The following is a 13,477-nucleotide window of genomic DNA, read 5'->3' as shown; positions in this document are numbered from 1 at the left end:
TTCTTTTTGCTTAAGTTGTTTAAAGGTGTTGGGAAACACCTGTGAATCATAACATAGAAATTAGGAAGGACTCCTCTAAAAAGGTGAGGTCACCCATAGCCCAGCTGACATGCCTCTACACCAACACACCCAGCATGGGAAACAAGCAAGAGGAGTTGGAAGCCATGGTGCAATTAGAAAACTAGGATTTAATTGCTATCACAGAAATGTGGTGGGACAAATCACACAACTAGAACATTGGAACAGAGGGCTACAAGCTTTACAGGAGAGACAGGCAGGGAAGGAAGGTGGGGGTGTTGCCCTCTATGTTAAGAAATGGATAGATTGTGAACAGTTCCCTGTAATGAACAGCCAAGAGCAGGTTGAGAGCCTGTGGGTAAAAATTAAGGACCAGACCAACAAAGGGCCTCTTGTGGTTGGGGTCTGCTTACAGGCTGCCCAATCAAGAGGAGCCTGTTGATGAGACTTCTTGCTCCAGCTACAAGAAGGATCACACTCAAAGGCTCTCATCCTCCTGGGGGATTGCAACCACCTGGATGTTTGCTGGAAAAGCCATGTGGCAGGAAGTAAGCAATCTTGAAGACTCCTCGAGTCCACTGAGGACAACTTCCTCTCCCAGGTATTAGACAAACCAACCAGAGGAGAAGCATTACTGGACCTGGTGCTCACCAGTGCAGAAGAGCTCAATAAGAGGTTAAGATTGGAAGAAGCCTAGGTTTCAGTGACCACACTCTAGCTGAGTTTGTGATCTTGAGGGATATGAGCCTGGCTAAGAGCAAAATCAGGACCGTGACCTTCAGAAGAACCACCTTGCAGCTGCTCAAAGAATTAGTGGATGAGATCCCATGGAACATGGTCCTTAGAGACAGAGGATCTGACTGGAGCTGGCAACTCTTTAAGGATATTTTCCCTGGAGTGCAAGAGCTCTCTATTCCCATATGTAATAAATCAAACAGGGAAGGTAGGAAACCAGTATGGTTGAATAAGGATCTGCTGGTCAAACTTCAGCAAAAGAAGGAAATGCACAAATAGTGGGAACATGGCCACGTGCCCTGGGAAGAGTGCAGAAATGCTGTCCAGATGTGCAGGGATGGGATCAGAAAAGTGCCAAGGCACTGACAGAACTAAACTTGGCAAGGGATACAGAGAATAACAAGAAGCCATCCTATGAAAGGAAATTACTGAAGAACTACATGATACCTATGCTTTAAAAAAAATAGTTAAGAAATTGGTATTTCCCAGAGTAAATTTAGTTTGACTTTTAATACACAACAAGCTGAAGTAGGTCCAGAAAGGATACCTACCTTGCAAGGCAATGAAACAAAATCAAATTTAGCATTTAAGATTCAAGTGTCTGCAATCTTTTAATCTAGTTTTAGAGTACAATTTGTTGCATGCTTGCAAAAGCTGAATTGCATCTATTAACCAGCAATTTTTATTGACCAGCAATACATATTTTCACCAATTATCCAATGACTTATTAATAGCTCCTTCACATGGCGACAGATAGTTCTACCAAATACAACACTGTCTAATGCACACTTTGGAATGCCTGAATTCCTATAATGTAGCTACTTTTTGAGCTAATAACAACAGCTAGGGGGGGAAACAATCTAAAAGATGAAAGGATTAGCAAGAGTTCTCTTAAGAGCTCTTGGTATAGAACAGGGATGATCAAAATTACTAGATGACTTATGGGGATAAACTGCATTTGGAAGAGGAAGCTTCTGCTAAACTGCTACAGAGAAACTGACACTAGTGTACTTCCAAATCCACAGGCTGAGGTCTAATCCAACAGTGACTCTTGGAAGATACCGTTCATTGGATGGGTGTTGTGCTTTAAGACATCAAGGGCTCCTAAGCACTTCAGAAAAACAAGCATACAAAAAGCCACCTCCCAGATCCTAGCCATCTGGTAAAAAAGAATCTCCTGTCTGAGGCTGGGCAAGAGCTATTATGGAGCAAACAACGGCAGCTCTGTTTGCTTTCAGAGCTACTGCTGCAATATTTAACTCGTTGCTTCAAACAGAGGTCTCTATGGCTCTCAAAACAAGGAGAAGTCTGTCTGTAGACGAGAAAAAGAACAATTCTCAGATTTTCCAAATACAAATCAAGATACTTAAAAATTTGCCTTCTAATTGCCAAGAGAGCCTGTTGGAGTTCCAGCAAATGTTTAAATGCTAAATCCAGCAACTAGGAGTGTGCACTGATGTCCTTGAGAATAAATGGCCTGTTTTCTAAATTGTCACTGACAAGCATTAGGTCAGCAACATGCTCCTTCCCAATTCAATCATACTGAGATTATCCAGTCACAGGAAACTGTAAGTGTCCATACCCAACCTCTCAAGGATCAGCAACAAACCACAAAGTTCTACAAAATAGAGCCTGATAAACTCACTTCCCCCTTTCCTTAACAGCTTGAACCTAGTCCTAGCAGCAGTGCAACAGAGAAAGGTCTAAAGATAAGGTGGAAGAAAGATTTCATTTATATGTATTCAGGAGATGTAATCCACCTAGACATCAAATCTGAATGCAACAAGTATTTTCAATAATTGTACACATGTGCACCCACATCACAGATAAATCATTACAGAAGGTAAAGCCTGTCATGTAGGCCTTCAGCTGTCATATTGGAAGAACACTAGTGCAAGCCAGAATAAAATCTAAGAACTAGATAGATTCAGGCAGCAAAGGAAGTAATATTTAACTCATCTAAACAAAGTTACTGCCAGAAAGACAAGCTTGGGTCGTATCATGTCTCATTTCATCTGGTGCCCTGTTTCCACAAACGTAAATCAATAAATGCTATCAGCAAAATGTCTACATTTTCAACAACCACAAGGGTCAGTGATCTGCCCTATTTGGGCAATACCTACCCAGCATATCACCAAAGAAGGATAGTTTGTTTGTCTTCAAGGTCCAAGGTTATACCCATTGAGAAACCTTATCTGTGAAAGATACCTGTTTTGGAAGATGAGTAGAGACTGAAATGGTGGAACAGTATTTCCTATTGTAAACTGCTTTTGGTGTAAGTTAACCTCAAAACGTATCTATTCCAAACTTGACAGTCATGTGGAAGATTTGGGATTCTTCCCACAACTAGAGAAAGACATTTATCCGTTTTTTAGACTATCATTAACATTCTTATCTCCTCTCTGCAAGGTCATTTTCTTTACTAGCTGTAAGCCACAGTCCCCTGCAGGATAAACCTGCCAAGAAAATTTATCATGTTTCCAGGAGCTGGAAAACATATTGCCAGGTCTGGAAGCTAATTAGAAGAACTACATTTTGAAGAGCTATCAAAACAGGTTTGCTAATTTAATACTAGCTACCTGGTCTTTCGTTTATGCCTGGCAGTATGCTAGACAGTAAGTGTCTCATGCTTCCCCAAATCTATACATGGCAAACATGTGGCTGACACTCGCTGGGTATATTAGATTTTCTAAATAATAAATGCTTCGAACTAGCTATATTCTTCAATCTTGAATTTGTTCACAGACCAGCTTGCTACCAATGAAGATATCTGTCTACTTTAAATCATTTAAGTATTGAAACAAGACACCAGTTAGAGCAACTAATATAGTCAGGCCAAAGTTTACATGACTAAGCATATAGATGTATGCCCGCAAATCGAGTGGGCTTGATTTTAAAAAAAATTCTCTTGCCCATAGAAACATATTGGATACTAGAAGTTTTTCCTGGACTACACACTCCACAAGTTATTCTCCTCCTGGATAAAATACTACCCTTTGCAGTGCATACATTCAAGTTAAGAAGCGTTATTAAACTGCTTTAGTTTAGGCTTAAGTAATGCTGCATATGAATTATTTAACTACACCACAGCATTCTGATACAGAAATCTAAATTTATATCAGAAGCTGAAGTAGTTCCGTGAACTCCTTTAAGACCCTGACAAAAAAAAAAGTACAGTATTCACTCAACTGCTTTAGTAAGACAGTGAACTCGAACCAACTAACCCTATAATTTATTAGCAGAATTTGAAGTAATATTCAGTTTCCCTTTCAACCCAACCCACAAACTATTTGATTTGCAGTTCAAAAACACTCTTGTGAAAACAAGACTCTTAAAAAGCCAGAGCTGTGCCTGAAGCCATGGGGTCTTTAAGCTCCTCTAATCTTTCTGTCTTACTGCAGGGAAGGTAAACTCAAGTGGCCTGCACTGAGATATCTCAGCAGAACTTTGTCATTACACAAATTTGATGCATGTAGTTATACAACTAATTCCTATCTGCATGTTTGCACACCTTTCACCCATAATTCTGATCTTACTACAAGTTTGCGTTCACTTATGCCTCTATTCAGGGATTCTGTACCTGTTAACATGGAAATGACTCTTGACTAGCAAGCATTGTGTTCCACAGAGTACTAGAGAGACCCATGGTCTGCTGTAATTATACTTCCTTTGCAGTAAGGGCACTGAAAAGGAATTAAAAGTTCTTTTAAGAGCTAGTTTAATTCAATTAAGTAAAAGGTTTTTATTATCCCTTTATAATAAGCCACGTTTGTAACCGTGATGTTTTTCTAAACTGTTTACTGTTTGAACTTAGTCTTCAAGCGCACATTGAAAGAAAATATCTTTTGACATAATTAACCTCATTTCTCCAAGTTGCACAGAAGGCAAAGGCATAAATCAGCCCAGGAAAAAAAAAAGCTATTATAATAAAGCACATACCGCATAAGAGAAAGAACATTTACTGTATTTCATCTCCAGCTCACATGCAACTGTGCTTAGGACTTATACCACAAGAACTTCCAAACCTGTTTTAGGAAGCAAGAGCCAGGCTTCAATCAAGATTAACCAAACAGGACCATAGGCCCAGATCATTTTATCTAAGTTAATTAGAAATCAATATTACAAGTCTTGGTTGCACTTTTGGTTAGGAAAGCATTACAAGAAAGTCTTACTGTGTATCAAGATAGTTGCATAAATCACTGCTCTACTGCTAACCCTGAAAGATTAAAACCTGCCTGAGGAACTGCCTGCAACATAGATGGACAAAGTAACACTGTCTCACAGTTGCCTATGACTGAAAATGCTGAAGCTGCAAGATGGCTCAATGCTTATTCATTGCATCAAGAAAACAAGCCAAAGGCATCAATTAAAACTTCATATAAGAGTATTCTGAGAACCAGTCCAGGTATCCACTAGGAAAAGCCTGAACAGCAACTGGATTATTGCTCCAGTTGTTACTGTGATATTGTCATTTTGCAGTGGCAGGGAAGATTCTTTGAAATAGTTTAGAAAACAGAAAATGAGAAGAGGGAAGGAAGAAACAAAACCAAAGCAACAACAACCGAAACGGGTTCACCAACACATCTAGTTTCATAGCTAAGAGACAAAGCTAGGTAATTAAAACCCAGGTTCACGTTCCTCACGTTGATCAGCCAGGACAGAGACAACAGCTCAAACTACATCCTCTATGACATGCTGTTAAAAACATCAGAAGGCCAAAATGAGCCATTTGAGCTAGTCTTTTAGCAGTATTTCCTTGAACTGTGTGATTAATTTTATTAAAATATTCTGACTGCAAATTCTGTGTTATCTAAAAAAGCCTTCTTATCGTTCCTTTAAAATTACACATTTATCACAGAATGGGAAGATGTGAGTCACATTTTACAACAGACATTATACAATGGATCTGAAGTCCTAGAAATCACCACTTCCAGGCTCCTTCCATACTTTCTACAATTTAAAGAAAATCCTAAGCGATCGGTCTTTGTGATCCTCTGAGTTCTCCCAACTGAAATAGTTTCAGGTATTTTAAGAGAGATTTAAAGGTACAAAAATACCATAATTCCTCATTTGACAGGTACATGTGAATGTTTAGTACTAATTCCCTACACTTCCACAAGAAAATCCTCAAATGCCCTTGATGTTTCACCAAACCCTGGCTTCTAATGCCTTTGTAGTAAAGGACACACCTAGCAAACACACTCACTGCTGATGAGCAGACTGTAGAACAGCTGTAAAAAAAAAAAGGCAAGTTAAGACTTCCAGGAATTACAGCCATTAAACTTACAGCAGAGTCCTCCATAACCATGAACTTAATTCTTTAAAATTAAACAAGCCATTTTCAAAATTTTTCATACAAGTATATTGCCATCAAGCAATATAACATTTCAACATGAGGTAATTCAATAACTTTCCAGTGCAAATCAATGAAGATCCTTTCTTTTCCCATCACATTCCTGCAGATGTGTCTAAGAATACTTCCAGAACCTAAAAATAACCCATTAACAACCATTCTAGTAGGTTGTATCTGAAGCCTAATCATATATTTATTTATTAAAAAAATAATTTACCTTTCTTTTTCTCAAAACTTGTAGAATAAAACCCTATCAGAAAAAACCTTTTTCTGCAGCTTTTGTGTCTTGAAAAAATAGCTCACACACAAATAGTTAAAGCAAATGCTACTAACATATTGCCTACCTGTCCTGTTCATATGACAAACACAAGTGAACATCAATTAAACAACACACAGAGCCCCTATCCCTGTTCTCAGAAGAACTGAGATATTTTTATTCCAATTCCGTAGCTGTTATTGATTATGTAGATGATATGGGCTCCATATGTTACTTGGATCTATCCATTACGCCCATTTTGTAAATTTGTAGGAATTCCTGTGCAAACATCAAGCTAAGCAAAGACACAGAAAGGTTGGCATGATGTAGTTTGTGTATAGGTAACACCAAAGGCTGCTTACCAAAACCTACTAGACACAGTCTTTCTAACCACACCCCAAGGAAAAACACAACAGGACACCCAAATGGAGTCACATTCTTTGAAAAGGTTTCAGAAAAGCTCAACAAAGGCGAGGAGGAAGTTTTATAAGAGAAAGCCTCACAAGAAACCCCATGTTGGACATACTCAGAAAGATAAGAAGGAAAAAAAAGAGTATCAATTTGATTCAGAAAGACAGTGCTTGCTAGGACTGCTTGCAACTTCCACACTTTCAAAGTGTTGAGGCTAAATAAAACCTAGCTGGAAGACTGCATTACAGCCAGATTGCTGCAAGGCTCAAAATTAGCAACTGGGAAAAACAGTATGGATGTACATGATAGCACTAACCATGCCCAACTATTAAAGTACTACATGAAATAAGCCATCCATCCATCTACAGAGTACCAAAGTAGCAAAGTTCAAGTTTTGATGCTACTGGTTCCTTTTCAAAAGGTTTGCATTTTAAAATTCCACAGCCGCTCTGCTTCCTACAGACAAGAGGCATGTTTTACCAAACACAAACCTTCCTCGGACACTGAATATTTTGGGACACACACAAAAAGAAAACTAACATGTTATTTCAGGTGAGAAGCTAGCCAAACCTGAGCTCCCTGCAATGATACAGCTGTGCCTTTGACTACATCTAGCATGTTCTCTAGCACTTGGTAGCTTCAGAGAAGCTTTAGTTCAGCTTGTCAGGAGCTAAGAGGTTCTACGGATAGACACTTCCATCTCCTCCATTTCCAGGAGATATGTTAGTACATGTATTTCAAGACATGTATGACTCCAACTTTTAAAGGTATTGTCAGGAAACACACTAGAGAACTGACACTTAGTGATGCTCTCTGCTCACACCTAGCCAGCAGACATCCTGTACAATTGCAAAAAAAATCTGAGGAACACCAAGTACTGGATGAAGAGAAAACATTCACCGTTACCAGAGTCACAGTTCTGCCTCATTCCTAACTTATTTTCAAGTATCAGCTCCTAGGGAGAATTAAGATGGTTTGTACCACTGTAATTATTGGAAAGAAAAGAGTATTTAGCAAACATACACCTCTACATTAATCAGTCACACAAAATGGAAAACAACTGCACATGGTGCATTTACCGTTGAAACTATTGTCTCTAGTAAACTTCATTAGACCTGCAGCCCTGCATAAGGTAACTAAATCCAGTACTCACAGTAAAAGGTTACAGATCTGCATTTGCATATTGCTTTTACAGTTTGTTCTAGCTGTTGCAGAACTATACAGCCAATCTTTCATATCCAGTTTTAAGAGTTTTTGGGTGGGGAAAGCGCATTTTTTTAAATGATTTATATTTGAGTAGGTGGTACAAAAACAGAGTAGAAAAACTGAAGATATGAGATCTTAGAAATATACTCCTAATACATAACCTGCACGTTGTTAAAGTATTGGTACCTCAGTTATGAGGTGTATACAAGATATCACAAATTGGAGGAGATGAGGGCAGGGACATTTCAAGCTTGCTTGTACAGACTGATGCCCTAGCCAGTAAAACTCCTACGTGCTCCAATTCTGTTTTAATTACTACTAAAACAGTTATAAAAATATCAAAAGCTTCCAATTGCTAGAGCTCTGAAGTAGATTAATTGAAATTAAAGGTTTCTACCTCCCTAGGACTCAGGCTGGCTTCAATTCCAAGCCTGCTACCAGTCAGTGTGCCGCTGCAGTTGGCCACCCATCAGCCCCACTGCCCGGCCCAACGCGACTCTTTCTCCACGCGGGCCCCGAGGCCCTCCCAGGCTCCCCAACCGGTCATAGGCCGCCGCGACTTCCGACCTCCTCCTCAAGAGCGGGACTGCCGTCTGCGGAACGAGGCCATTTCCCTTCTCCTCCCTGTCCCCCGTGCCGGGCCGAGAAGCTCGTGGCTTCCCCCCGCACGGCCACCCCCGGCGACGTTTCCGAGAAGGGGGAACCGCTGGGCCGAGATGCCGAGGCCGGGCCCGGCTGCAGGTGGAGCGGCGGCCGCGGGCCTCGACCACGCGAGAGCGCGACAACACCAGGACGGGATCCACCCCGTTTATAAGCATCAAACGGAGCTCCCCGGCCCGCAGGGCCTCCCTCCGCAGGGCTCCCCCGCCGCCAGCCCCCGGAAGCGCACGACGACGGCGGCCGACTCCCCCCCCACCGCCTCGCCTCGCAGGAGCGGCGTCGGCCGGGGGCGGCGCGGCGCGGCGCGGCGCGGCGCGGCACGGCGCAGCCTAGCCTAGCCTAGCCTAGCCTAGCCCGGCCCGGCCCCCGCCTCCCCGCGGCGGCCGCTACCTGCTGCGGGCGGCGCCCCCCGCCGAGCCCCGCGCGCTGCTCCCTGGACGGGCTCCCCCGCGCCGGCCGCCGTTCCCTTGCGCTATGAACAGCCCCGCGCAGCGGTCCTAAAAGAGCCGCTCCCGTTGGCCGTTGCGCACGCGGCTCGCGCCCGCCCATTGGCTCCCGGCCCCGCCGCTCCTAGGGACGAAGACGCCGGGGGTTGGCGGCCGGGCGGGAGCCACACCCAGCGCCCCTGGGGAGGCCTCCGCCACGCCGGCTCCGTGAGGCGGGCCAGAGGCCTGCGCCGCTCGCCCGCTACCCCCCTGCAGTGCTCTCGTCTGTGTGAAATTGCTGGGGGCTGGAGCAGTGAGGCGCTAGGCCGGCTTCGGTTGTAACTGGCTGAATTGACGCTTGAGAAACGTTCGGCAGCTTGCGCCTGCCAGCCAGCCAAATGCCCCTGGACCCTGTGCCCTGCTCTAATTACCGGCCTATTGCCCATACACATCGCACCTCTGCTACAAAACCCATTGTGCTACATTACCCCACGTTTGTTACCAAATATCGCCAGGCCATACGGGGCAATGTGCCGTTGTGTCATGCCCTGTCACTGTACGCCATTCGTTTCACAACTACACATTGCACAGGCGGACATGCATCAGATTAAAAAAAAAATCAAGTGTTCAAAAGTTAGGAAATAGCCAATATGAGCTTGCCCAACTGGTATTAGCTCACATTACAGTGCATATAAATTATTATATGAGAACTGCTGTTAACATTGACTTTGCTTGTGCAACTGCATTTTACTTTTTCGGAACAGTTTCTGCCTGATCCAGGCCATGAGAATAGGAGGTGTGCTCATGTAATCAGCAGCTATTCAATTTATGTTTTCCTCATTGTTAGATGAGTCTCCCATGATTTATTTATTACATAGCAGTTAAACCGTACTCTAGATATGAAAACGTTAATCTCTTAACAGAGTACTTAGAATCACACAACGCTGGACTTTATCAGAACATCTAGTGGGCAGTTTTTCAAAGACGTTATTCCTCAGGTAATACCTGCTTATTAAAGCTGAAACATTATCCGATCATCTGCTACAGAGGAGAACCAGGAAACTCAGGGAGTGCACAGGTCTGAGTTCAAATCTCCCACAATCCTGCTGAAAGATTTTACTACTTCGCTATAGCTATTATGGCACCGATGTTTCGCTTTCTTGTTCTGGTGAAATCCTGACATATTGTAGTCTTTCTGACTATAGGAATGAATGCCTATGTGAAATAGGCATTTCAGATTCCCCTGTATGGTGGAGCCCATATCAGCTCAGAGATACAGTTGCAGAATTACTTCCAGTGCATATGTACTCTTCGGAAAGATTATTTAAAAAAGAAAAAAAAAAGAAAAAAAAAGAAAAAAAAGTCCACATCCTATCGGGCACATACAAATTATTACAGTGGTTCAATTTGGGTGCATTTTTCAGAAGTCACTTTGTAAAATGTGTGTATGACATCAGCTGGAAGTAAATGGCAGGTATTAGCAGTATTTCAACAAGGGCAAAGCAGTCTATTTTGTCCAGTCTCATTTTCTCATTTGAGAACAGCTAAAAAATGGTGGGGTTTTAAACTTTCTATATAATAAATGCCGTATAATCTAATGATTGTCATAGCTCATTAATGATATGTTATAATGCAATGACAATACCTTAGCTGATGCACTCAATATGAATTGTAGTCTATAATAATAATAATAAAGCAATTTTGGCATCAGAACTTTAAATCAAATTTCTTGGCAGAATAGGGGAAAACCAGAAAAATACATGTAGAAGTTATCAAGCATGTAATCGATAGGCTGAAAGTCACAGATTTTCTTCACATTCATGGGTTCTGTGGGTTCCATACTTCTGACAAGATCACCACGTCATCAGCACACATCAGGTGTGTGCAGCACCACGAGGTGACTTAGTGGCAACACAGCAGAGCACAACATCACAAAGCTACCTTCGATGCCATCAGATCGTTACAAGTATAAGAACAGCCAAAGCACAGCATTATCCATTTGCACTGATAATTGGTGAGTTCTGTTCAGTGAACTCAAAATATCAACATGTTTCAATGTAGTAACATTTGTCTGACTCAGTCTCTTACTGCACTAGGACAAAATGTCTCAACAAAGCAAAGCATTGCAGTGATATGGAGTGAGTTCACAATGCTGTAAAACTTTTTCAGCTTCTCAAGAGCCTTAGAAATTTTAGGGATACTGTGAGATCCAATGATCTGATTTTTTTTTTCCAGAAAATCCTTTCAAAGTCACAATTAATTTATCTTTCCTGAATTATTTATGAGCAGGAAAACATCACAGTGACATGGTATCACAATGCATTTGCACTTTAATGCAGTAACATACGGCTGCTTCTCAAAGAACCTACCCAACTGGTTATACTAGGTAGCAATGCGAAATCTTCATCAGAGGAAAAAAATGAGAAGGCACATAAACATGCTCTAGTTTGGGAATGCTGAATAAATTACTAAAAAAAAAAAAAAAAAAAAAAGGACAAACAAACAAAAACCAACACATAGGTTTGCATTAGTTTAAATAACAAAGGTGTTTGAAAGCCTGTTACCCAGCACAAAAATGTAGTGTGACACAGGGTTATATAAATCTCCAGGTGAACAAACACGAGAGCCTCCAAAGGCAAACCTTGGTTTGTTACCTGTGAGAGTATGAAACAAATGCCACCATAGTCACAATCAGGGGGAAGAGAAAAAGAGACTGAGACCCAGTTCATGTCTTTATATCCATTCAGGTTTCTGACCCCTACCTACAAGTTATTTCATTCACAAGAATCTTCTAGGGACTGACTTAGTTGCATCTCTCCAATTTTAAACGAGCCCAAGAGTTGTAAAAATGTTGTGCATTTTACTGACCTTTAAATCTTTACTTTTACACCCTGCTTCTCATACTAGGTGCCCCAGTCTCCCTGCTTTGGAAACTGAGAAAAGTGCCACCAGCAGAAGTGAGAAAGGACAAGTACCAAAATCATGAGGTATCACTAGAAATGACAGCCATGCCACAGGAACAGGCTGTTCATATAAAAACTTTGTTTCTCTGTGCATAACTTCATCACTATATACCTCAGAAACTACTGTTTTTAGGCAAACAACAGTCACGTGTTTTTGTTTTTTTTTCTTTTTTCAATAGGCTGTGGACATACTATAAAGGGTGTCTTTTTCTGCATAAAATAAGGCATGTATTTACCACAAGTTAGCTACTTGTGAGAGCCAAATGGATGCTCACTTCTGTTTGGTGGGCTTCTATATGGTAAATGCAACCATTTAGTTCAAGGATTAGCCATCATCAAATTTTACTTTCCATGCTGCCAGAAGTATGCACACAAGCAGTTTCTGTACAGCAAACTTACATGGTAGTAGCACTTCATTTGTGCTTGTGATGATATGATACTTGAATTCGGCTAACAGCTGTATGTATAGGTGTTTATAAAGAATGTATTTGTGATGTTATAAGCATTAACAGATCTTACCCTTAAGCTGCAGTGCATTCCAGTCCTGGAATGCACTGCAGAATTTATGCTAGAATTTACAAACTTGCTTCTGTGGTTCATTGTGATATGGGAGATGCAGTTTTGCAAAAGCATAAATCCAGGGCTTTGTATGAGGTACAGGATACTGTAATTAATACAGGTAAAACTAATTGTTTTCTAATTTGAGATACTATGGTTGAAAGCAAAGGGCCTGACCAAAAGTAGTTAAACCAGTTTAGGAAAAGTCCAGGAAATTATTTTCATCTGTGTATTAAAACTAGTCACAGTACTAAAAGCTTTCTTTGGCTTCAAACCAGAGCAAACCTCTCGTGAGAAGAAACTGTTACAATTTTACTCTCCCAGGGTGTAATGCTGGTTTTCGTCAAGTGCTGCTTTTGTCTTTTACAATTGAATTAACTGATTGAATATACTTACTTAGCATTCTGGGTGTTTTTTAAATTTAATCCTGAATATGTTTAACACATACTAGGTGTAGAGGTACAAACTGGATGGGTTACTTTCTATATTGCTTGGAGTTGAACACACTCTGCTATCTTCTGTATATTTTCTGTGCTAATGTACAGCTCATGTTTTCCACGCTGTATGTTTTCCATGCTAATGTGCTAGTTCTTCATTTTTCAGTAGCAACTCTTAGAATTACAATGTGTATTTGGTACAGATTATGCAACCACTAAATCACAGAATGGAAGGGACCTCTGGAGATCATCTAGTCCACGCCCTTCTCAAAGAAGGGCCAATTACAACAGGTTCATCAGGGCCATGTCCAACTGGGTTTTGAGGATCCAAGGATGAAGACTCTACACCCTCCCTGGGCAACCTGTACTGGTGTTTGACCACCTCCACAGTTAAAAAAAAAGAAAAAAAAGAAGAAAAAAAAAAGCTTTTTGTTTGGTTTAAATGGAATTCCCTG

At 41.3% G+C, this 13,477-nt stretch overlaps 1 protein-coding gene across 1 annotated transcript in view; it reads right to left on the bottom strand.

Annotated features, from left to right (window-relative positions):
* The window catches only part of FAR1 (fatty acyl-CoA reductase 1), a 31,804-nt gene extending 26,573 nt beyond the window's left edge, over positions 1–5,231 (bottom strand). The window contains 1 exon segment of the mRNA XM_040557620.1: positions 2,877–5,231. The gene's annotated coding sequence lies outside the window, so the exon portion shown is untranslated.
* Positions 5,232–13,477: the final 8,246 nt, after the last annotated feature.

Source organism: Cygnus olor, chromosome 5 (genome assembly GCF_009769625.2).
Source record: "Cygnus olor isolate bCygOlo1 chromosome 5, bCygOlo1.pri.v2, whole genome shotgun sequence".
NCBI lineage: Eukaryota > Metazoa > Chordata > Aves > Anseriformes > Anatidae > Cygnus > Cygnus olor.
This window is presented reverse-complemented; position numbering and strand designations above follow the sequence as displayed.